Source organism: Thunnus thynnus, chromosome 15 (genome assembly GCF_963924715.1).
Source record: "Thunnus thynnus chromosome 15, fThuThy2.1, whole genome shotgun sequence".
Taxonomy (NCBI): Eukaryota; Metazoa; Chordata; class Actinopteri; order Scombriformes; family Scombridae; genus Thunnus; species Thunnus thynnus.
In genome coordinates, this window is record NC_089531.1 from 18,181,820 (window position 1) to 18,204,985 (window position 23,166).

Genomic DNA, 23,166 nt, shown 5'->3' on the forward strand with positions numbered 1-23,166 from the left:
TAAATCCCTTGAAAATGGGCTCCAATGTAATTGAGAGACACAGCGGTTCAACACACCAGCACACCATGAGCGGGGCTACAAATGATCCGGCGCTCGTTTGATCAACAAGTTTTTCCTGAAAATCGACACGCTGCTCCAGGGAACAACTTCTGAGCAATAAGGATTGTTCTCACTTGTGTGTGTGTGTGTGTGTTTGTCTCCATATATTCTCTACATGTCATCATGAGTGTTTACTATAGCCTGGGGGGCTGTGTATCAATTCCCAATCTGTCGCTCTGGCATCTCATCTCAGCCTCTTTACAGTGTAAATGGAACCTTGTTATCGAGCTAGCTGCTGTCAGAGCTCATCATGTCAGAGCAGGTGATTTGCTGCAACCTGGTTTCGTCGAGTCTGAGCGAGCGTGTGTTTATTTTTCGCTCTGCCAGAGGGTTAAACAGGCTAACGGGACACAGAGCTCACTCCATCTTTTTTATTTACCGCTCGACACTCTGTCAAGTTTTTCAGGATCTGACCCCGCTTCCTTCCGCTCCTCTTTTCCTCCGGTCATTCATTTTGTCTACCGCATCCGACGTTTCATGCTCTCGGTTTCTCCTCTCTTTCTTGCCAAGTCTCTCCTCAGAACATATTATTTCGCAGAATTTGGCCCAAAAAGTACTTGAAGTAGGCGAGGAAAAACATTAAACTGACTCCACTCTTCATTCATTTGACACACATTCATAATCCTTCCACTCATTTAATTGCACTAATGTACTGTATGCAATAACACGCTGCCAAAACCATCAAACCACTCTCCTAACTGGGCTCCAGTCCAGCAAGGTATTGTAATCTGTAAATGTGTGTGTGTGTGTGTACACATGTGTGTGCAGTTAATCTGTCTTCAAACATTCGCCCACCTGCTGTAACCAGAGAGGTGTGTGCTGCTGGGTTACAGGAACCATAATTCCTCAGGATTAGAGCGGAAGAAAACTAAATCTCATGTTACCCTCAGAAACCAGTGATCCGATCTGCTGCCAGAGGTTGAAATTAAGGAAGAAAACCATCAATAAAGAGGAGAGAGAGAGCGTAAGAGGAGAGGAAACAGAGAGGCAGAGAAGTCCTGTGATTTGTTGGGTGGCAGAGGAGTGCTGGGTTTCACCTCAATAATTGATGATGTGTAATGTGAGGGTCACATCGTCTATGGAGGGAGGAGAGGGCGGAACGAGAAAGAGAGAAGGTGGGATGGTGAAGGTGAGAAATGTAACAAAATATGAGTGGAGAGAGAGGGGACGGGAGGGCAGACAAAAATAGTGAAAATGACAGAATGACATTAAAAGCAGACAAGATCAAGGGAATAAGGTCATATTATTTAGGAAAGAAAATTCAATAAGAGAAAGATGAGCAAGTAAAGAAGAAAAGAGGATAAAGAGCTAAAGATAAAGATGTGAGAGGACAGAGGAGGAGAAAAAAAAGGAGAAAAAGGATGAGAGACAGGAAGTCACAGAGCAGGGTATCTGCAGGTTTCAAAATGCCAAAGTTAAAAGGAATATTACCACATTTTGGGAATTACACCTATTTTTGCATTCCTGCAGAGTTGTTCTCTCCAAAAGGTAACAAAATCTGCCTACCAACACTTCTAAAGCTCACAAATTAACACATTATATCTCGGTTTGTTTTAAGCCATACAAAAAGTGTGAAAATATCAAGTTGAGGTTAAGCGGGCCACAAAATAGTCTTAGGCGTAACCTAAGTCAAACCACAACTCATCGTTTTAACAATAAGTCTTTGCACTATAATTGTGTTAAATGGTGAGCTTTAGATGTGCAGCTAGGATGATACCTTTGTTACCTTTGGACTGAACCTAGCTAGCTGTTTCACCCTGTTTCCAGCCATTACGCTACGCTAAGATAGTTAACTGCTGCTTCATATTTACCGTACAGACATGAGACTGGTGTTGATCTTCTCATCTAACTCTCGGTGAGAAAGTGAATAAGTACATTTCCCAAAATGTTGAACTATCTCTTTAATATTGTCTTAAAAGTTTCTTGAAGTGGATTTCATCACAACTTTTACAAGATACAGAATCAATAAGCTGTGTGCAAAATAACATGCAGTTTCCTAAAGTACAGTAAATTAAATAAGTCTAATGCAGTTGGTGTCATTCATATCATTTTCATAATAAAGCTTCACAATTTATGGACTGTTATCTCATTGTATTTCCAACACCACTTTCTAAATTTTATCAATGCTTTAAAAGTAATTTAAACTACAATAACCTCACATTACATAATGAAAAATGAGGGCATCTATTTGAATACTTTAGTTTACTTTACAATTTAGTTTAATTAAAAGAGGAGGAGGAGCTGCTCGCTGATGAAAAGGAAGGAGGAACAGAGAGTGAAACTGGGGAGCATGAATATGAAGGGTAACACGATCTAAGTAAAGCACATCTCTTCCTGCCAGCTCCTGCTGGGGTCTTTTAGCAGGAACCTTAATGGTGTGAGTGAACATGAGGCAGCTGTTTTTTCTTCTTTACAGTCAATGTCAGTGTGACCAGTCTCACTTAAACCTGATGAGCCTCAGACTTCAAAGTAAAAGAGAAATCTTCATTTTTCAAACTATATCAAGGTTTAAATTATAGGTGATATGACCTCAGACCTTTGAATTTAATGGACTCTTCGTTTTGAGGAGTCTGAGTGAACTGATGCATGCTAAACACCACACTATAGACCTATAGACCATTCATTTCATGCTTTTATTTTTCCTACTTCTGTCACTTCAACTCTACTACAACCAACTTGTTTTTCAGAGTTTCAGTGCAGCTTCCTCCATCTGTGTTAATGAATCTTGTCCCAGTCCACTTTGCTGACACTGAGGAATACAGACAGAGGAAAAAACAATAGTATGTTGATCTTCAGTTAAGATGTTTTGTGGTCAAAAATGCCTGCGATATTTTAATCATTTACTGTCATAAACAGCAACAGCATGTAACAAAGATGGAAACCAAACACCAGCAACAAAAAGTCCTTTTCTGACTCTTTATGCCACACAGACCATGAAACCAGCAGCAGCATGGGGTCACATGTCAGTCAAAATCTTTTTTTTTCTTAGACTGTTAAATTAATCCTCTTACACTTCCACATGCAGCTGCTTAAGTTTCACAATATCATGTGCATTTTGAGTGGGGGAGAGAGCACATGCTAGAGCTTCAGTGTATGTCTGTGTCTGTGTGTGGGTGTGTCTGTTTCAACCTATGTGCTGGATGGATTTCAAAAGGACCCGTCTAGCTCTTCATTTGATGCCTCTACAAAGGGCCCGCTGCACCTCAGGGGCCTGTGTATATGAGAGAGAGTGTGTGTGTGTGTGTGTGTATGTGTGTCTATGTGTGAGAGAGAGACAAAAAAAGAGCACCATCCTTTTTCTCAGAGCTGAGACAAAAGGCCACCGACACGATGCGGAGGACCAAGAGTTATTGTAGCTCCGAGCGTGACGCTTTCACACACCTACACACACACAAAAAACCACTGGATGGTCATGTTACACCCTTGAGGAGAGGTGTGTGCATGTCAGAAAAACACACAAACAAACACACATCCTTACCCTGCCTTAAGTTCATGCAGAATATTAACACAAAAACACACCACGGTCTCAAGAGTAAAACATGACAGAGAGAGAACACTCAAAGCAAGAATCTTAAAAATGTGCTGTGTTGCGCCCAATCCCTGCCAAACCATCACATACCCAGCAGCCAGCCCACAGGAAAAGCCTTTAGCTCTGACACAAAAGGCTGACAAAACAGCTACAAATAAAAGGAAGAAGACAAGAGGAAAAGGGGGAAGGCTGGGGTCTGGATTTAGAAATATGGTTTCTAGATGCAAAGGAGGAAGTGCCATCCTCTAAGAGACAACATCCTTGAATATACCAAGAATATACAAAGAAAACACATGAGCCAAATGTTTTCCACACAGCCAACAGAGCACCGACTGAGGAGATGTCTTTTTATTATTTCAGTATGGCATCCTCTAAAGTTTGGGGGTTAGACAAGCATGCAGCCGTCTGCGCAGCCGTCTTCACAGCCTGGTAACTTCTCTCTGTTTGTCTCCTCCCGGTCCTATGTGCCTCTCAGCAGGCCTCTTTTTGTCACAAACCTGGTTTTCACTAGAATGCTGCAACCAGGATATCCTGTCAAATGTCGGTACCAGCAATACGAAAAACAACTTGCAACAGCTTCCCACTGAGGCATGAGCCCGCTAAGAGGACGTCAAGTCACTTATACACATATATCCAGCTGAATCTACTCTACGTGTGAGTATAAATATAAATCTGCACACACAGGAGAACAAGTGAAGCATGGAGCTACAGTGTATTGCTGAACAAGGTACAAGCGTAGCCTAAATAGTGTGTTTGCGAGCAGAGCGAGCCAGCAATTTGAGGTAAACAAGTGAGTCAGAAACAATTAGAGGTACTTGGACGGCGTTCTGCAAACCCAGATAATCAAAACACTGGAACATTTAGAGACGAGGAGACAAAAAAAAAGAAGACACTTGCCAGGGGGAAAAAAAAACAAGGCAAAATTAGGCTTGCAGGCACAGAACTAATCCATAATGTGTATGGAATCGTATTGCCAAGTACCCGCTTTCCAATGCAGCAGATATGTGAGCTGCGTAAGTATGCCTTTTTCTTTATCCGTTCCAAAATCATAAACTACTGACACCACATTTCCATCCCACTCAAACCATGAGGCCACAACCCTCAACTGTCTTAGAACACATCCGTTCTTTGACATTTCCATTCTTCTCTGGTTGGATGTGGAAAACCCACCGCGTCCCCATCTCGGATCAGCCAACAAGCATGTACAGTATGTACCGAGACATTTGCTACTCCAGACTGCAAACATCTCACCGCAATGTTCGTGTCCGCCTGTGACACAGAGGAGAGGAAAGGAGGCAGGAGAAGGCGCAGAGCCGCACCCTGAGGCCTACTGCATCCTGTGTAGCGTAAGACAGTAACAGTAAAAAACACCATGAAGGTGTGAGGACTTACCCGGAAAACTTGATAACCAAAATTCACGGTTTTCTTGCAATCAATCTGCTTCTTGTGCAAACACCTGCTTCAGGTGGATAGAGAGGGCAACTCTTTTCTAAGCAGCTTAAGCCTGAGTATCTGCCTGCAAGTGAGGTGCCTTAAGCATCATAAGCTCAAGACAAAGACTACTACCACGGTTTGTACCGTGCTTCAACCAATGCTACAGAGCGACCGAGAGGGTGAGAGAGACAGACAGAAGGAGGAAGTAGGCGTTTGTTGAGTAAAGAGGAAACAGGTCTGTCTGCGGAAAAAAAAAAGCGGCAAAATTCAAAGATAAGATGACGGCAGGATGATGAAGTCTGAAGTTTAAGTCTCCCTCCACTCAAAAAGTATGTTCTGTTTATTGTAACTTCACTTGGATGTTTGAGCTTCACTCTGCAGAGTGATGTATGTGCAGAGTTTGACACTAGAAGACTGTTTCATCTGCTGGAAAGTGGAAAGTTTCTCTGTTCTCATTGAAAATCACATTTTAAGGGGTGGAACTACGAGCAGGATTTGAGACTTCACAAATAGTTTGGAAGCAAATTGTGGTCCAGTATGAAACTGATACAAGTGTGACGTGGAAACCTCCAAAGCCTCCAGCGCACAAACACTGATACACTGAGAATGAACTTAACAGTGAAGTAGGAGACATTTTGCGTTCAGCAGTTCAACTTTTGAAATAAAATATATTTGCATATTCATGGGATCTGGAATTTTTAATGAGGGAGAAGGCGTATATGCCATTGTAAGGATTTTAACGTGGCAATTATACTTTCTTTGCGGAAAAACCATATCAGACACACATTACTGTTCCAAGCAGAGCATTTGTATATGTCTTAGTACATGTCTGGAGGGGATCTTTAAGATTCACATATATAGAAAGACAAAATATGCATCCATATCATGCTTGTAAATTAAAAATGGAATTAATTTAGCGGATAAGGTCAAGTATGGGTAATTGTATCCAATACATTTCTCAGTGTTCACCAAAAAAAACGAATGCACAGCTGTCAAAGCAGACCGCTAACTCATCAGAGACATGCAAAAAACATAAGCCAAAGGGCGAAAGTTCAATATAGTTGCTCGAAGATGGCCAGAGAACAGTTGATTACCATCCAATGTAGTAAATGTTTTCACTTCCACCTCTAGCTGCCTCCATCACCGGAGTCAGAACAGCCTGCAGCAGGCACCGGCTGAGTGAGTCAGATGATTTTTCTCTGCTACAGCAGGACCCCGATCATGAGCTAAGAGACTAAATGCTCAAATGAAACATTTAGTGTTTTGAGCAGGGTGATGACATCCTCACTTTCAGACTGAGCGTTCAACAGGCCATATGTGCAAGTGACACGCAAAAAAACAGATGTTTACTCCACCCAGGCTGAGGTCAACTTTGGTTCGTGTGAGCCTCATAAACCCAAAACATCCAGCAACTTTTAGTTCTGACTCAAACTCCCAAAGAGCCCCAATAAGAGAAAGTGAATCCAAGAAGGAAAACATTTCAACACAGCAACCCCGATGAAAAAAAAACAGTAAGCTAACAGAGACAGATCATATCCTTATTGAGTTTATGTTTAGCTATGAAATTAAGAGAAAGAAGACAGGGCTGTGTGTGAGTTGTCATGTGGTTTGCAGTTTTGTTGCAGCCAAACCTAAAAAACCATGGAGACCTGAGGAAGTGAAAATGTTTAGAAGACCTCTGTCACTAATGACTCCTTGCTAGACAGCCAAGAATATTTTCTGTGATCTACACGACTGCCTGTCAGGGAAACTGAGGTTTGTACTCTGCAAAGTCTGCTGAGTCAGTGAGCTCACTGGGGACCCAGTCTGCCCAACGTCATGTCAAAGCTTTAATAATCTATCCAAGCTCCCTCCTGAATGTTCTGCCTCTGTAGTCACTTTCAGCCTCGTTGACCCATTCAGGATGCTGCACCCTGTCTGTCGTCAACCTTTCAAAGATCCAAATTCCAAACCTACTGAGCACCAAACTCCGTAATTCTATGCAATGTAAGCAGAAGCGGGGTATTTAGCCGTACCTTGGTGGAAATATGACATTCTTAGCATATGAATACACAACAGAGAAGTAGCACCAGTGGTTTAACAAGTTTCTATGAATGTTTTGCTTCTTTTTTGCAGTTAAATGTTTACGGACCACAGCTGTTGCTCTACAAGACGGTGGAAACTGCCAGCTTTTAACAGCCAGCTTTCAAGCCTACAGATGATGAATAGTTGATATGACTGACATAGGTTTTGGGAACAGTATTAAGTGTCTTCTGGAGCTGCTAAAAACTGGGTTGTAATGATGATCTACCGTGTTTATCAGTTGTTCTGTTTTTATGAATAGATTTAAAGTCCTTGCGAATAAAAGGCCTCTACAGAAAAAGGAAATAGGGTAGCGGCAGACTGTAGTTTGGTCAGAGTGTAAAAGTTCAATTGAAACCACATTTAATGATCCCTCTTTGCAGTCTAAATAATGTCAACATGCTTTTTAAAAGTATTGTTAATAGTTTTGTATAAGAATGAAGAAAAAAGGTCTTAGGAAAAGTAGCAGAAATGCTCCTTTTTGTCTCAGATTTGTTTGATTGATATTAGCTGGCAGGCTAACAGTGTTACATCGTATGTAACGTAAACAAAGTAAACAAACTGCTGCTACAAGTCATGGGAAGACAGTGTGTCACTACTTTGAAGAGCAACGACCAAACCAGCATCTACCCTGACCAAAGTGACATTTTCAGGTATATTTATACCCTGTTTAGTGTGCTGCAGCTGAGTGGTGCACTTTTCCCTGATGTTTGTTTGTTTAGTGGCTCATTCAGTGAGCTACGGTGCAGGACAAGACATGTGTTCATGTTTGCAGGTTAAATAAGAAGGATACTTTAGCAGGAATGCTAATGTGTTGGAACAGGAACACTCGTGTTGTGTAGCAGGATGCTATCAGGCTCAGTGTGACAATCTGCTCTGCCTATGATCGAACACCAACGTTATTGCTTTATTCAGGATTTGATTTGTTGTATCGAAATAAGTGACGTACAGAGCCAATATGTATAATGTAAAAGACAAAAAAAAGGCAATTTAATTTCAGTGCCAGGGCTTTAACAGGGCTACAACTGTCTATCTAGGCAGTTTGTTGTCCCAATCAGGAGCTATTCAGTCTTAGCATGTAGGCTGGATGTGTATAAGCAATGTTTGAGAAAGTGAGAAAATGTTAAGACATTATTACTAACAAACATCAAGGTTTATGTTTTTCAAAATCAACTGTTCTAATGAAAAATTAAAATTTGTGCTGCAGTAAAACTGTAGTGTACAGAAGTGTATACTGGAAACAGTGACTCATGTTAACTATTTTTTCAGTGCTGAACTTAAAATAATAATTTACTGTAGTCAGTCATACTCAGTTACAAACCAGCAAATTTGTTTAAGATGTTGATTACTAATTGTCAGCCAGACTAATTACCTGTTCGTTGTTATTGTTTGTACCATTCACAAGAGATGATTATCAGTCAGCTGCGGCTCTGACACTGGCCCACATTACTACTGGTTGCTTGTAATGTTGGTGATTCAGAAATTTGAGCTTACAGTTGCGCTCTAAATGGCTCTAGATGAGAGTGTCAGCTGAAAACCCAAAATGTAAAATGGAAATGCAGATGTTGAATAATATCAGACAGGTGTTGACGTCACTCAGTTGATTAGTGTTTCATAACCCTTTTTCTTATTCACAGATTTTCTCCCACATTTTTCAAACATAAAATGAATTCACACATTCCCACAGTCTGCTTGCAGAGGAGGTTGTCAGGCAAAGATAATACCACAACACCTCAGGGGATCATCTATTATTCAATACCACATCCAAATGTATTCCACTTGAAGCGAAGTAACATACTTTACTTGTAATCATCAAACTCCAGTGGTTATGATCCATGCAGAAACCTTTCAATATACAGTGGTTGGTGCTACCAACTGTGTGGTTGCTGGAGAAAACAGAAGGCTGGGCCACATTTTATCTTCTTATTACATCTCAAACTTCACATCACCTGACATGAAGGTGTACGATCACACAATGTCCTGCTTCCCAAAACAACTGGAGCTCTAAAACCAGAACGAATAACTTTCTCCATTGGCCTTGTGCACAATAAACTGCCTGTGGCTGGCTGCAATGCTAACATATGCTAATTGCATTACTAACAAATGAATAAACAGAAGTTATTAGCCTGCAGAAATACAGTGCCTATATTCCCACACAGAACAGGATACTGCGAGAGTGGCAGAATTCCTGCTGAGTCTGAGCAGGAAGTCTGAACTGGATTAGTTTTACTTGAGAAAGAGCTGTAATGTAATTATCACGGGTCATATGTAATAACAGCAAACCATTCCCATTGTACAAAGGATCCCCATCAAATTACAGCTTGCAGTCCAGACCATCATCATCAACACTCTTCCTTGTATGCACATGCAGGTCTGCAAACCATCAAAACAAACAGCAGTGAATGATTTTATTACAGAAATGCCAAATTCAAAACAGCGTAATGAGAACATGACCTTAAGAGTTTTCCAGAAATGGTGCATATGTATGTTGCAGAATTTCCCCCCTTTATTCCTAGACCGGAGTTAAAAACAGACTTCCCCCCCGTAAAATATAGTCCAAGTCACCCATTTCATACAAAGTAAACAGTCACAGCCTGCAGTGAAGACCTCAGAGGCAAAGTTAATAAGTACACAACTTGCTAGCTACTTAATTGGACCAAACACTCCTGGGTCTATCTTATTGCACGAAATGTCAAGTAGCGTTACACTGTAAGTTGGGTCACACCGCCCACAGGTTGTTCAAGTATCCTCATATTATCCTCTGTGACAGTTTATAATAATAATGATAACAATAATAATAATAATTAGAACATCTTCACAGAGGTTTACGTGCCACTGACACCCTCCTAGTGTAACAGTGGTTTCACACTACACAAGTTCAGTGGGAAATGGACTAAACCTGTGTGACTGGATTGGTGGATAAAAACAGCCTCAAACAGCCAGCTCATACTGGTTGATTATGCTGGTATTAAGTTCACAGTTTAGTATGTCTGGAAATTTTATGCTGGTGTTTCTGTTCCACCTGTTGATCTACCAAAATCGACAGTCCTAATTACCCACATCCCTTACACTATCTGTGCACAGCTGGTGCTTTGCTGACTGTAACTGTGCACATCAAAAACATTCTCAGACCATCAATCATCAAGACATTTTCCCTTTTACCCCTGTCTATGATGCAAGAGGAAAAATAGAAAATAATCTTTCTGAATTATAGAAATGCACCACAGTACAAGAACCAATCACATCAGAATCAAAATCTTGCCCTCATGTCTATTATAAAGGCAACCGCCAGCAGCTGGTTACTGTAGCTTAATATAAAAACTGGAAACAGTGGGAAACAGCGAGCCTAGTTCTGCCGGAGGTAACAAAATCCGCCAACCAGCACTTCTAAAGCTCACAGATTAACATGTTATATCTCATTTGCTTAACCCATGCAAGTGTGCTGAACTATTTTTTGGCCCCGAGCAGTAACTTATTGGAGTCTTTGCTGGTTATCTTGCAACCTCACAGCGATGACAAGAAGCCAGGAAGTGTCTGCACTCAGCCAAGAAACATAATAGTACATAACACTGCCATTTTTACACTTCAGTTTTGCACGTATTAAACATCTTCTCATATAACTCTCTGCAAGAAAGCAAATAAACGTCTTTCCTAAAATGCTCCTTGTTCCTTATTCCATGTCATCTTTGGATCAAAGATGAAAAATGGTGATGTCAGTGTTTCAGAAACGCACTCATGCATCGCCTGTCTAGTAACAGTATACAGTAACAATAATAATGTATGCACAGAGCGTGCAAACTGTTGGTCCTGCTACTTTCTGTGCAACATTCTCATTAATGTTTTAGCTGCCAACTCGCTAATTAATACAATAAACACCCATCTGCATCTTTACTTTTTCCACAAATATTGATTATATTTAGGAGTTAATTAAATTAATTTGATGATAATTACACAAACCAAGCCAACATAAACAAATAGACAACAAGCAAACCCGATGACTGGCCTGAAAACACATGCGATGTGACACCATAGAGTGGTTATGCTTCATATGAAATTAAACAAATAATAAAGATGAATTATTTGGAGTTAGACAGCCAAGTGCCATTATCTCATTATCATCATGATGATGATTGATGATGACTGAATTAATATGGATTTCTTTTTTTTTTTTAAGTTATTAGGTTTTACAGGCATCTGAGTTACAAAATGCTAAAAACTGAGGAGAAGTATACATGGTGACACAAATGAAGTTCACCGCTTTCCGCTGATAAATCTCAATTTCAGATATTTTGGGACATTTCAGAGCTCATGAAACATTACCTGTACCATTAAAAACCGGCGTGTATATTTCAATCCTCTGCACTTTCAGCTTGTGCATTCAAGAGCGTTACGTAAGGTGACTATTACACATGTTGTTTTTTCCTCCATTGCCTCACTAACTGAATCACAATAGGCTATGTGCTCTGTTCAAACACAATCTCTTTACTCTTTAGATTCAAAAATAACATGCCATCCTCCCCCATTACATAACTCAATATCAGTCAGCATCAAGGTCGGCGGTGAGAGCTTAAAAACAGAAAAGAGGAGCACAATTAGGTGTTTACCCTGGAAGCCTTTCTACTGCCGGTTAGGGAAAAGTGTGTGTGCGTGTGTGTGTGCATGCGCATGCGTGCGTGTGAGACTGAGAGAGCCCACAGGCTTAGTGAGTCACAGTGACAGTGTGACCTTCTGCTCTCAGGCTTCTCAGCCCGGTTGGAAGCAGCCTATCCAGGTCAAACACCCACTCTACACAGTGTCTTTCTTGCCAACTAACAGATATAGGAGGATTGTGTTATGGAAATAACACTGAATAAAATATTCAATGCGTGTCTGTCGAAAAGTCGATCCAGACTTTGGAATCTGTGCAACAGCAGGAAACATTAAGCTCACAGGGACTGTTGGATTCTGGCTGTGATGACAGCATTTAATGTACCATATTGTGTACATGCTGACAGGCAATCAGCTAATAGACATTAGTATCTATTTTTGTGGTGAGAGCGCTGAGATCCTGAAGGAGTACTGATTTACTCTTGGATTTTTTGCATCACTAATGTGGTTAGAGTTACCATGAAAGACACCGCATCATCAGGATCTCCTCCAAAAAATTCTGTGCTCGTCCATTCTGATCTTCACCAGAAAGCTTTTACGAACCTCATATTAAATTCTAAGGCTGATAACAGCGGTTTCTAAACCCTAAATGACCTCAGCTTTACCAAGAGTAAAGGGGTGGGTTGAGGAGATAGAAATGTCAGCTATGCTATGTGTGTCCCCAGGAGATTCCACAGCGGCTGGTCTGGCTGCAGGCCCATGGGGTCTTTGGAGTAATCAACTTACATAGCTGGACTGTAAGGACAAAACTGGAAAGCAGAGCCTGGATATTTAAAGGAACAGGCTGGAATCAGTAATGTGACTGCTTTTTAGTGTTCAAAACAGCAGCAGTGTATAGATTTAATCAAATACAAGCTAAGGAAGGGATTCAACCAAATGTTTATTGTGGTCAACATTTACTCCAGAACTGACACTGGTGCTACTCAAATGTTATCTTATAAATACATGTCCTATAATTAACTGTCACTTACTGTCACAGAAAAATGCATGCTAGGGTTTCAACTAATAAAGAGAGAAGAGGAAACTATTTCCAAATTGCAAGAGGTTAGTAATCTAAAATGTTTTACAGTATGTTCTCTAAACTGAGCAAATCCCAAACATTAAATGATCCAGACTAACTTTTCACAATGGTGGAGTGTTTGTAGAAAAGTATTTAAATACATGCCAGCAAAAGGGTATCAAAGAAATACATCAACATTTTGGGAAAATACACTTAGAGTATTTGCTTTCTAGCCCAGAGTCAGATGAGAAGATTGATATGACTCATGTCTGCGGGGTATATAGGAAGCTGGAGCCTGGAGACGGTTAGCTTAGCTTAGCACAAAGACTGGAAACAGAGGGAAACAGCTAGCCGGGCTCTGTTCCAAGGTCAAAAAAAAATCCACCTAACAGCACCTCCAAAGCTCACTGATTAACAAGTTATATCTTGTTTGTTTAATCCGTACAAAAACTAAAGTGCAAAAAAAATGACAAGTTGCCAGGCAACCAGCCTAGTTTCTAAGAAGTCATAGCTCCCAGCCAAGAAGCAAACTGCCACATAACCTTCCCGTAAAACCACAACTTGTTGTTTTTACACTTTGTTTTTCGTACAGATTAAACAAATGGGATATAATGTATTAATTGTGAGTATTAGGAGTGCTTTCCCAAAATGTTGAACTATTCCTTTAAATCCGCTCTTGTCATTTAACATCATTCATTCTAATAAGTCAATAATTCAAACCCTTGTAAATCACCAAATTCAGTTGCAGTTTGTGACAAATAAAGTAATATACCAGAAAATGTTAACTGATTATTTCCCAAATCTTTGATAAACCTGAACTCTAGTAATGTCGTATCTCTTTATGTTGCCATGTGGGAGATACACAAGGATTGAAGACCGTTAAGAAATAAAGAAAGACAGAAAGAAATACACATTTTACCACTGCAAGATCTTTGTTATCAAAGGCAAAGCTATAGTCCCTTTCTTCAATGTCATGAAATATCAAACCAGTGCTAAAAACTGGAGCAAGCTCAAGGGAGTCAAAATAAATGCCACAAAAGTCTGCCTTGTTTCCAAAGACACAACAATTTGTGATGTAGAAAAACATCAAAGTGCAATTCATCAAAAGCACTGGAGAGAGAGAGAAGGGGGGGGGGGGGGGGTGGTTGACCAGACCTTCCCCCTGACTGATCACTGCAGACAACAATGATTGGAGCCTCTGGGGCCACGCTTCAAGGAACAAGCCATCCTGAAAAAGTTCACTGGACCCCTATCTGTGAGTGTGTATGTGTATGTATAGAGGGGATGGGTAGGGACCACACAAAAACCCTGCCAAGCCACGTGACCGAGGCGGGGATGAATGGTGCTATTTGGTTGGTCAGAGAAGGAAGTCATGGAAACAGGTCTATAGCCCCATTGTATAACTTTGAAGCCTGTATGTGTGTGTGTGTTTGTGTGTGTTGGAGGAGGCGGGAGGCGTCGTAGCATCAGGAGGGACCGGCATAGCATTATTCATTCACAAGCAGAATAACGCCTCCACCATAAAGTGACCTTGACTACTCTAGCAGAGCAGCGAGCGCATCAGAGCATCTCTCTCACACCCCCACTCAGTCCAAGTGGGTGCATTTCAGAGAGGTCAAACAACCACGTAAACATAAACTGCATTTTGTCAATAAAAACACTGACACAGTTCGGGTTATGAAGCTGAGCCTTCATTGTAAAAAACAAAAAAAACAACGAAAAAAACAAAACAAAACAAAAAAAACATTAAGTTATGAATAGCTCCAGTTTTCACATTGTGTAACAAATCAAACCATGTTACTGCAGGGAAAATCAATTACTCTTCTCCAACACAGCGTCATGATAGGCATGTTTCATCCACCATATGCCTACTAGACTCTACTATGGAAATAGAAGAAATAATCCTTACAAAAGCAGCAGTTGGAAAATCAAATTGCTTGTTAAAAAGGAAAGCAAACTTTCTTCTCACTCCTTAAAAAACAATCTTGAAAAAAAGGTTGATATTCTTTTAAAAACATCTGCAATCATTCGCCATGCTTTCACCCCTACTGTTCAATTCAGCAGGGTCAAGTGTCTTTTGATTCAGCCGGGACTTAAGAAACAAACAAAAAAAAATTGAAATCCCACTTCCTTAAGAGTGCTAAAATTACCCGCCAGACAGCAGGGAAAAAAATAGTACCAGACAAAAAGGTTATTATGGAAAAGATGCTCATTCAGCCACAAGTGTATACGCAAGCAAAAGATAACAGACATAAAACTGCCTTTTATATTATCCTCTGTGGGGCTTCTCATTCATAAAACCCAGACAGCAGTTATTCCATCCCGGCTAGCCGTATATGGCTCTTGAGGGATCTTCCATCCCTTAACTGGATTATCGCTGTTCATGAGCAAGATAATGATGGTACGATTTCTGTGTGCTAATTGAAAACCGAAAGGCAGGTGCTATGAGAAGTTACTTACACACACCCACGGACCCGAAATAAGAGCAGCGCACTCTGTCGAACCAGGCATGAGTTGTGTGTAACTCCCAGAATAGATCAATGGGGATTATGCAAGAACAACACTGTAGCTAAAGGTTTAGTTTCACTCATTTTAGAGAGAAAAGAACTTTTCTGCCCGATAGCATGGGCAGTCTTTTATAATAACTGTAACTGTTAGGCTTCATATTGTATGTCATGGTGCACATTTTGTTAAACAAGCTTCTTTTCAAAATGAATGAACACAGTTTTGGGAAATGCTGGCACAATGTCTATATCATTGCCTTGGTAGAGATTCCTGGTTGTTCCCTTGCAGATCACAATAAAAACTTGAACTGAAATATTACCTCTGATTTCCCGGTGAATCTGTTAAATCTGTTATCCATTGTGACCTGTAATAGTTCAGCCGGAGATCCAAATTACTTTCTATATTCAGACCTATTTATACCACAATTATAAGACAAGAAGAAAATGTGTGCTTTCACTCTATGGGTGCTTGTAAATCTCTTTTGTTATTGTTCTGAGTCCCTACCAAAATAGAAAGGAAAATGGAAAAAAACAGGGGAAAAAAACTAATACAAGAAAGCTGTGAAATAGTGCGATACAGCAAATTAAACATCCAATCTAGTTATATTTTTGTCAAAGAAGGAAGAAGTAAGTGAGTAAATTTTATTTCTATAGCGCCTTTCAAAACCAGAGCTACAAGGTGCTTCACAAGTGCACAGAAAATACAAAAACATAAAATACAACAAGAATTTCAGGTAGTGGCCACACATAGAGAAATAAAACTAAGTATAAAAATATAAACTATTGCTGTAAGATAACGTTTGGTTTGATTTGGTGCAAAGCTCTTGAAGCTGAGAGCTGGTTTCTGAAGACTTTGCAATAATCAGTTTCTATATGCTAAGACTGATGTTGTGAAAAGGGTTAATATTTCAATTTAACAAATCCACACCTTTCTAAAAATACAAATAAAGACGCTAAAATATGTATAATCACTGCTTTGTTTATATATAAGTGATGGAAAAAAGTTTTATTCACTGAGCACTTTCTTGTTAAAGTGTACTGCTGGAAGCATAACAGTTATAACTAGTCTTTGTGAGGTTTTAAACTAAAAGGTTACTGGTACGCTGATGACTAGAAAGCTTTTTCAGACCTGCTTTGTTATATTATTAGAGCTTAACTCCCTGTGCTCGCAGCGCTGGCAGGGCTGGCATGTGCTCCATCGAGTTAAATGGGATGTGAAGGATTGGGCATCCCGGGTCAGGGAATTTCCATTGCAAATGATTGCTGAGCCACCGAGGCCAGGCTTTCATTTTGTTCAGCGTTTAGACAAACATACACAATCAGGATTGCTTTCAGGCGGTATCGTATCGGGGAGACCCCTACAGCCATACACACAGGAAGACGGTGCACATTCTACACAGTGTTTGCATTGCAGCGCTGATTTTCCCATGAAAGTCAGACACACGGAAAGCTTCTCAATGTCAGAGCTGAGATTACAGTTTTTGTCTCATGATTGATATGAACTTTATTGAGTATGGTGATTTTAGGCTCCTATTATCTATGTTTGTGGTCACAAGGTCATATCAGTCTGTGATGATACCCTGCACTGCTGCAAATACAGTTTTTAATGTCATTATCATCTTTGAAATTCAAAGTTTCAGATCAATTTTTTGGTACAAGGCACAGTGTTTTTGTCAGAAGTACGGCTGGATACATTTGTTTTCTCTTTCTCACAGTGACCAGCAATTTTTTCCCTTGATTCAGATTCATTTTAGTTTCTGTTTTGTCCTTTCAAAAACATTTCTGAGCTGTGTTTCTCTTCCATCTTTCTCTCACTCACACACACATTACTTTTGTGTTTGTTTCTGCCCGCTCAGTCAAAGCCCGTCAACTTGGCGTAACTGGGTGTTGTTGTTCTGCTCATGCAACTTATGGAGCAATTAGGAGCGCTCCCTGCACATACTGCAGAACTGTTACTGTACTGTGTGAAAGTATGAACAGAAGTAGGAATAAAACATGTGGCCCCAGCGTGTTACAAGTGAATCTTAAATATTAGGCCAAAACTAATATCGGTGTCTGGGCCGACACCAAGCTAAACTCTAAGCACTCGGTATTGCTGAAGTGAGCTGATGCTGAGAGATTTGATATTCAGACAGACTGCACAGGAGTCAGACTGATTGCTTTTCAAACATTTAAAAGAAGAAAAAAATATTGTAATTATTTTACCATAAAAATCAAAAAATGTGGAGGCATTTTTAATTTGATGGAAACCATGGAGTATTGTTTAAATCCGAAACAAATCCAAAAATATATTTTTAAAAAGGTTGTGTAACTTCCTTGTAGTTGAAAGAAAATTTTGGTACGAATGTATCCTACATCAAATAGAACCTATGATTGCTATTTGCCCTCCTGCGATTGAATGCAATTTGCTTCGTAGCCCTGCAGGTCTTTATATTCTACCATCTCTCTCTTGTGGATCCACACAACAATTTACAGTATGTGACATTTCTGAGTAACTGATTATTTGGTCTGCCAAGAACTGCCGCTGCACTGTTGTACACGTCATATACATCTCTTAATGGAAACATGCTCTCCACTTAGCTAAATTCAATAGCTCAGGGGATTACCATCTCCACTGAAGCATGTAATAACCAAAAGGTCATATCATCATCATAACTCAACAAACCATAATCCGCTGCCGCCTCTTTAATGGCTTTTAAAGTGTGTCAAGGCCCCAATCTCTGCCACCAGTCACGTTTTTTTTAATGAACATGCCCTCCTCTAAAGTGCCAGTCTGCCAGTCACTCTGCCTGGCTTTGTATGCCGTGTCACTCTATCCCCCTGTTGGGTTGCGCTAGCCTAGATCGAGATGTGCGAAGAGCCCCGAGAACATTTGGGATTGATTTGTGGCTATTTTTACTTGTCCTACTTGAACTAAATGGTTCAGATACTCAGAGGAAGAAGTCAGCAACTGAAAAGGCTTATTGAACTAAAAAAGAAAAAAAATCATTGGAAAGCTAAATGGTTGTGGGAGAGTGGATGCTTTAATGTAGAGCTTTCAGAGAAAAAAAAAAAAGACGCATTTTAATAGTGGAGAGGAATAAGCTATATATGTAGTATGTTCTCTGTTGGTCTATTATTTAGAGGCTACTGGCATTGTGAGGAGTAAAAATTAACGTGCTGGGGAAAGATAAATGCCCATGTGAACACACACACCAAACAAGTTTAATAAAAGGAAAGGTGGAATAAGCTGTCTCAAGCGGCCCTGCACTTTGATAAACTCAATGCACACAGGAGCAGCGTTTCCTCCGCAGGTTTACTGCACACAAAGCGCTGCTCTTCACCGGAGCAAAGATTACTCCTCTTATTAAATCATAACTCAGGAGAGAACACAAGCCCTCAACAACACACATTACCAAAGCATATAGCGAACGGGCCACTGTTCGATGTTGCTGGCGCTACAATTATGTTAGCACTGATGACTATCATCATCACAAGCGTAATAAGCGCTCTACGGGAGCACTGACATTATGGGAGATAGGCTCTCTTGCGGAAATCTCCTGCTGCCATTGCCAGCACTCTGTGGTATGGAGTCACGCAAACACACACACACACACACACACACACACACACACACTGAGGAGAAAGCTAGTGTAAAGCTAGACTGTGTATCTGGTGTAGGTGCTGTGAAAGGATTCAGTCACTTCACAGATCAGCCATCTACTAGCTGTGACTGGCACAAGTGAGTGGGAACAAAGGAGTCACTGTGGCTGTCACACACACTCCTCGTTACACTCACCCTTCGCTCTGCCAGCTGTCCCCCCCCCCCCCCCTCCCCCCCTCCCCCCCCTCCAAGCAACCCTTAATTCCACACACGCAAACACACCCACCAGCACACATGTCTTGGGTGGCTTCAGAACCTGACCTCACCAGAACACTCCCTGCTGGGTGCTCTTTGCCTATCCACCATACTGACTGACTGACTGCACTGTTGGAGGCACAATGTTATTCATCACCACCACCAACGGCTCATCAGTCCCACACTGCTGCACACAGCCACAACACATGAGCTCATGCTCCCTGTGAATTATATGCTGGAGATGATTTTCAAAATATTTGCCATGCACGTCTGTCTTTCTTTCCTTCTTCTGTGTCACACAGATGCTTGTTATTGGTCGGTTGCTCATTCTTTGCCCAAAGTCCGCTTCGTGTATGCCACACCCTTTCCCCACAACGCCCTCTCGTCCCCTGACAGATGCCCCAAGCCCAGTCTTTGGGCTCACCCATTAATTTGCTAACCCCTAAGTTCTGCTCTCATGCTCCCACTCTCTGCTGCTGTCCTATTATTTATTTATCCCCCACGTCTTTTTTTTTTTTTTTTTAAACCATATGCTACACCCATGCCCTCCCCTCTCCAGTCCTGCCTGCCTGCCTGCCTGCCTGGTCAGTCACGAGCCGGCAACCATGCCAGCTCAGCCTCCACCCTAGCAGTGTGGTGGCTGGCCACTGCCAAAACACTTTCATCTGTGCTCCAGTCCTGCAAAGCCATTCATTGGGGCTTTTTTTCTTCGTGGCCGCCTTATTATTGTCATCTTATAGTAAAACTGTGGGTGGGGGCTTCACTTGTGGTGCAGCAGCAGCAGCAGCAGCAAAGTTGAAATGAGGCTGAAGTCAGGCTATTTATGGACTGGGGCATAGGATTCAAAGAAGTTCATTTTTGCCTTTTATGGGTTAATTGCATGTAACCCACATTTATGTGAAACAGAGAACGACAGAGAAAGAAGGGGGGAAAAGTGAAGGAAAGAAAAACACAAGTGGAGGGCATTCCTCAGGCCAGGCTTTCATTGCTGTGGGTACGATGTCATTGGAATGATGTAATCGGTGCATAACAACCCCCCATACATCTTTTCACTGGGTACATGGAAACAGACATCAGACAATTCACTTGTCAGTCTGCCCTGTAATTGATAGTGAAAACCATTAACCGCATAACATTGGGTTGCAGGGTTGCGACTACACTCCTTGACCTTTCTGTTCAGTTTTTCTGTCAACAGGAAATGGATGATCTCACGTGCAGGCATTGGCAGGAAGTGGTTCACCTTCTACCTCCAGTGAAGAGGTGTGCCCCTTTTTTACTGACATCCACTTTTAGTGTTAAGTTACTTTCAGTCACATCTGAAACCTGTCCTACTTCATGTAACAAATTTTCACCATGTTTAGAGACTCATGCATCCGGCAGCTCTCTTCTTATTGTACAAGTGCCCTTGGTATTTCCTGTGCCTTTCTTCCACAGCACTGTCTGGTTTGGAAAATGCAGTCAGAGCAGTCGGACATGCACACATATACACCCACAAAAAAATGCGAACACAGAGTGTTAAGCTTCCCCTCTAGACAACAAAAGAACAGACACAGCAACAAGCCCCGAAGGCAACATTAAACCCGGCTAGTCTGCAACTACAATACCCCTCTTCTCTCAATAGAGAGCCATGCTGAGCCCAACTGAGCTGAGCTGTACCACGTTATTCTACAGTCACAGTCAGTTCTTCACGTTGCTGGGAATAAGATAAGGGCTAGGCACACTGAGGATGGGTAACATCTACAGGAAATGGAAAAAACATTGATGTGTGGCCAGCGTGGACCAGCCGGGGTGGCGCTGGGTAAGGCAGGTGGTTTACAGATTGCTGGGGGCGAGGAGGAGGGGGGTTGTCTGCTCAAGTCACAGTCAGAATCCAAAACTCAACACAGTCTGAGAAACAACAAAACACTCCTTGGCGTGTGTTCACAGATGGAAGGAGAAACCTGTGTCTATAGACACGACAAGATAGTTGGCAGGAATGACAAGAAGCAAAAACACTGATACTATCAGCACAGGAAGAAGAAAACCGAAAGAGCGTCTCTTATGGGTGTTTTCACACCAGTAGCTCATCACTTTTTACTGTGTTGTATTAATGAGGTGAAGTCAGCCAGTTGCCTCATACTGTATGTTGCTGCAACACCTAATTCATAAGGCAGAAGACTGATAAATAAAAAGGTATTTTTCATGACTTCAAACATCTTGGATAGATAACAGGCATAAGGGTTTGACTGAGGGTGAGGCAAGTTGAAACAAATATGAGCTCTTTGGTTAAGCTTCTCAAAGAGCTTCACCCGTTGTTCTGTGAGAGCATCAACGTCCCCTCTGGGCAAGGCTCTGGTAGGCCCAACAAGAAGTCACAGATTAGCTGTTGCTAAGAGGTGATGAAAGGCAGCGTCAGGGTGTGAGGGTGATTATGGCTTATTTTTACTGGCTGGTCAGAGCCAACACAAACTCACTTCAGGCTGCTACTGAGCTTAGAAGCAGCAGCAGGAGAGACGACCGCTAGAGCCTCGTGCAAGTCGATCTATTCCAGATGGTATGATGAACACTGCTGCTGTTGCTGGTCAGTGTGTAGGCAGCAAGGGTCAGAAACTGGGCAGTATGTATATGAAGCATTGTTTGGATAAAAAAAGCTCTGGAAGGAGGGGGAGCAAAAGTAAGAGAGAGGGAGATATCAAAGTGTCTTGTTGCCTGAACGTCCTTCTGCATTTTGATTTATTCTGACACTCAGAGGCAGCTCCGACATAAAGCAACACACCTTCAATCCAAGGCTTGCAGCTCCCCAGCTAGAGATTGAGCGAGCTGGTGACCTTGGCATCTTATGAGAGGCCCTCAACTCCTCCTCAATCCCTTCTCTCTGAAGGTAGCCTTGACTAGTCTAACGGAAAACACTGCTGCAGCACGTTGACATCGCAGGAGGCCCGCATCGTGACAGAATGGGTTCAAATCCTTAATCTCAGCCCATACATTAATTATGCAATACATTTAGCTATGTGTTATTGCACCTCTCTCCTCAGTCTACCCTCAAGTCCTCCAACAGAAATAACTTGAAATGAACAACCCATAAGCAAACACGTGTGGAAAGCACCAAAGGGAACTACTATTTAAAAAAGGTACACATTTTTGTAGCTGTGAGTTACAAATAGTCAAAGCAGGTGCGGCACCAACAAAAAATATACATACTGTATTCTTACTTCCCCTCCAGTAACAGAAAAGAAAGAAAATGTCTTTACAGAGTCATTTTCTAAAAATACGTAAATCAAATCAAATTAGAGATTATAATCATTGCTCAAATTGACTTTGATTGTGATTGATTGTCTGATTGTGTCTGATTGTGTCAGAGAGCACAACAAAACAAGGGGAGGACAGAGAGAGTGTGTTGGCAACAAAGTAGTAATGTAGGGGTAAAATAAGAACCAAATGAGTTTGTGGGTTTCTTAGGAACACCCTCCCTTCCCTTCATATGCAGCAAAACAGGCTAGTTCCAGTAAGCTTAGGCAGTTTATTAAAATAACCCTGAAAACATTTCAGACAATATCAAAGTGTGTATTTTTGTATATGATGTAAAGCTGGGTTGCTACAAGAAGTAGGGAAACTATATTTACGACAGAAAACATTGATGAATAGGTGTCACAAGGTAGCCAAAGTTGCTGTCCGACCCTGAGGTGCATGATGAGGATGGAATGGGCGATGCTAGCCTATGAAGTATACTGAATGAACTCAGGGACTTTGGGCAGGACAATAAACAACAGCTAACAGACCTTCAACAAGAACTGTGCATAACAAACAACAGATTGGATAAGGCTGAAGGGCGAATTGATGAAGCAGAATCAGCACTACAGGCAGCAGCAATGCTAACAGCTCTCACAGCACCAGACCAACATGGAGGCTAAAGTGATTGACCGGGAAGGACGGGCTCGCAGAGATAATATAAGGATTTATGGCATATCCAAAGAGGCGGAGGGTAACAACATCACCAGTTTCCTGGAAACCCTACTGAGGGACCCGCTTGACTTTCCGCATGATATGGAACTCAAAATCGAGAGAGCACACAGAG

The 23,166-nt window shown here is 41.4% G+C and overlaps 1 protein-coding gene across 3 annotated transcripts in view; it reads right to left on the bottom strand.

The window, feature by feature from the left end:
• The window catches only part of elmo1 (engulfment and cell motility 1 (ced-12 homolog, C. elegans)), a 108,357-nt gene that overhangs the window by 71,420 nt on the left and 13,771 nt on the right, over positions 1–23,166 (bottom strand). Inside the window, exon 1 of one of the 3 annotated variants that reach the window (XM_067613220.1) lies at positions 5,021–5,238. The exons of 1 other annotated variant lie outside the window; for it this stretch is intronic. The gene's annotated coding sequence lies outside the window, so the exon portion shown is untranslated. Of the gene's footprint in view, positions 1–5,020; positions 5,239–23,166 lie in introns of those variants that run through there. One more of the 3 variants, XM_067613218.1, reaches the window with a different exon arrangement.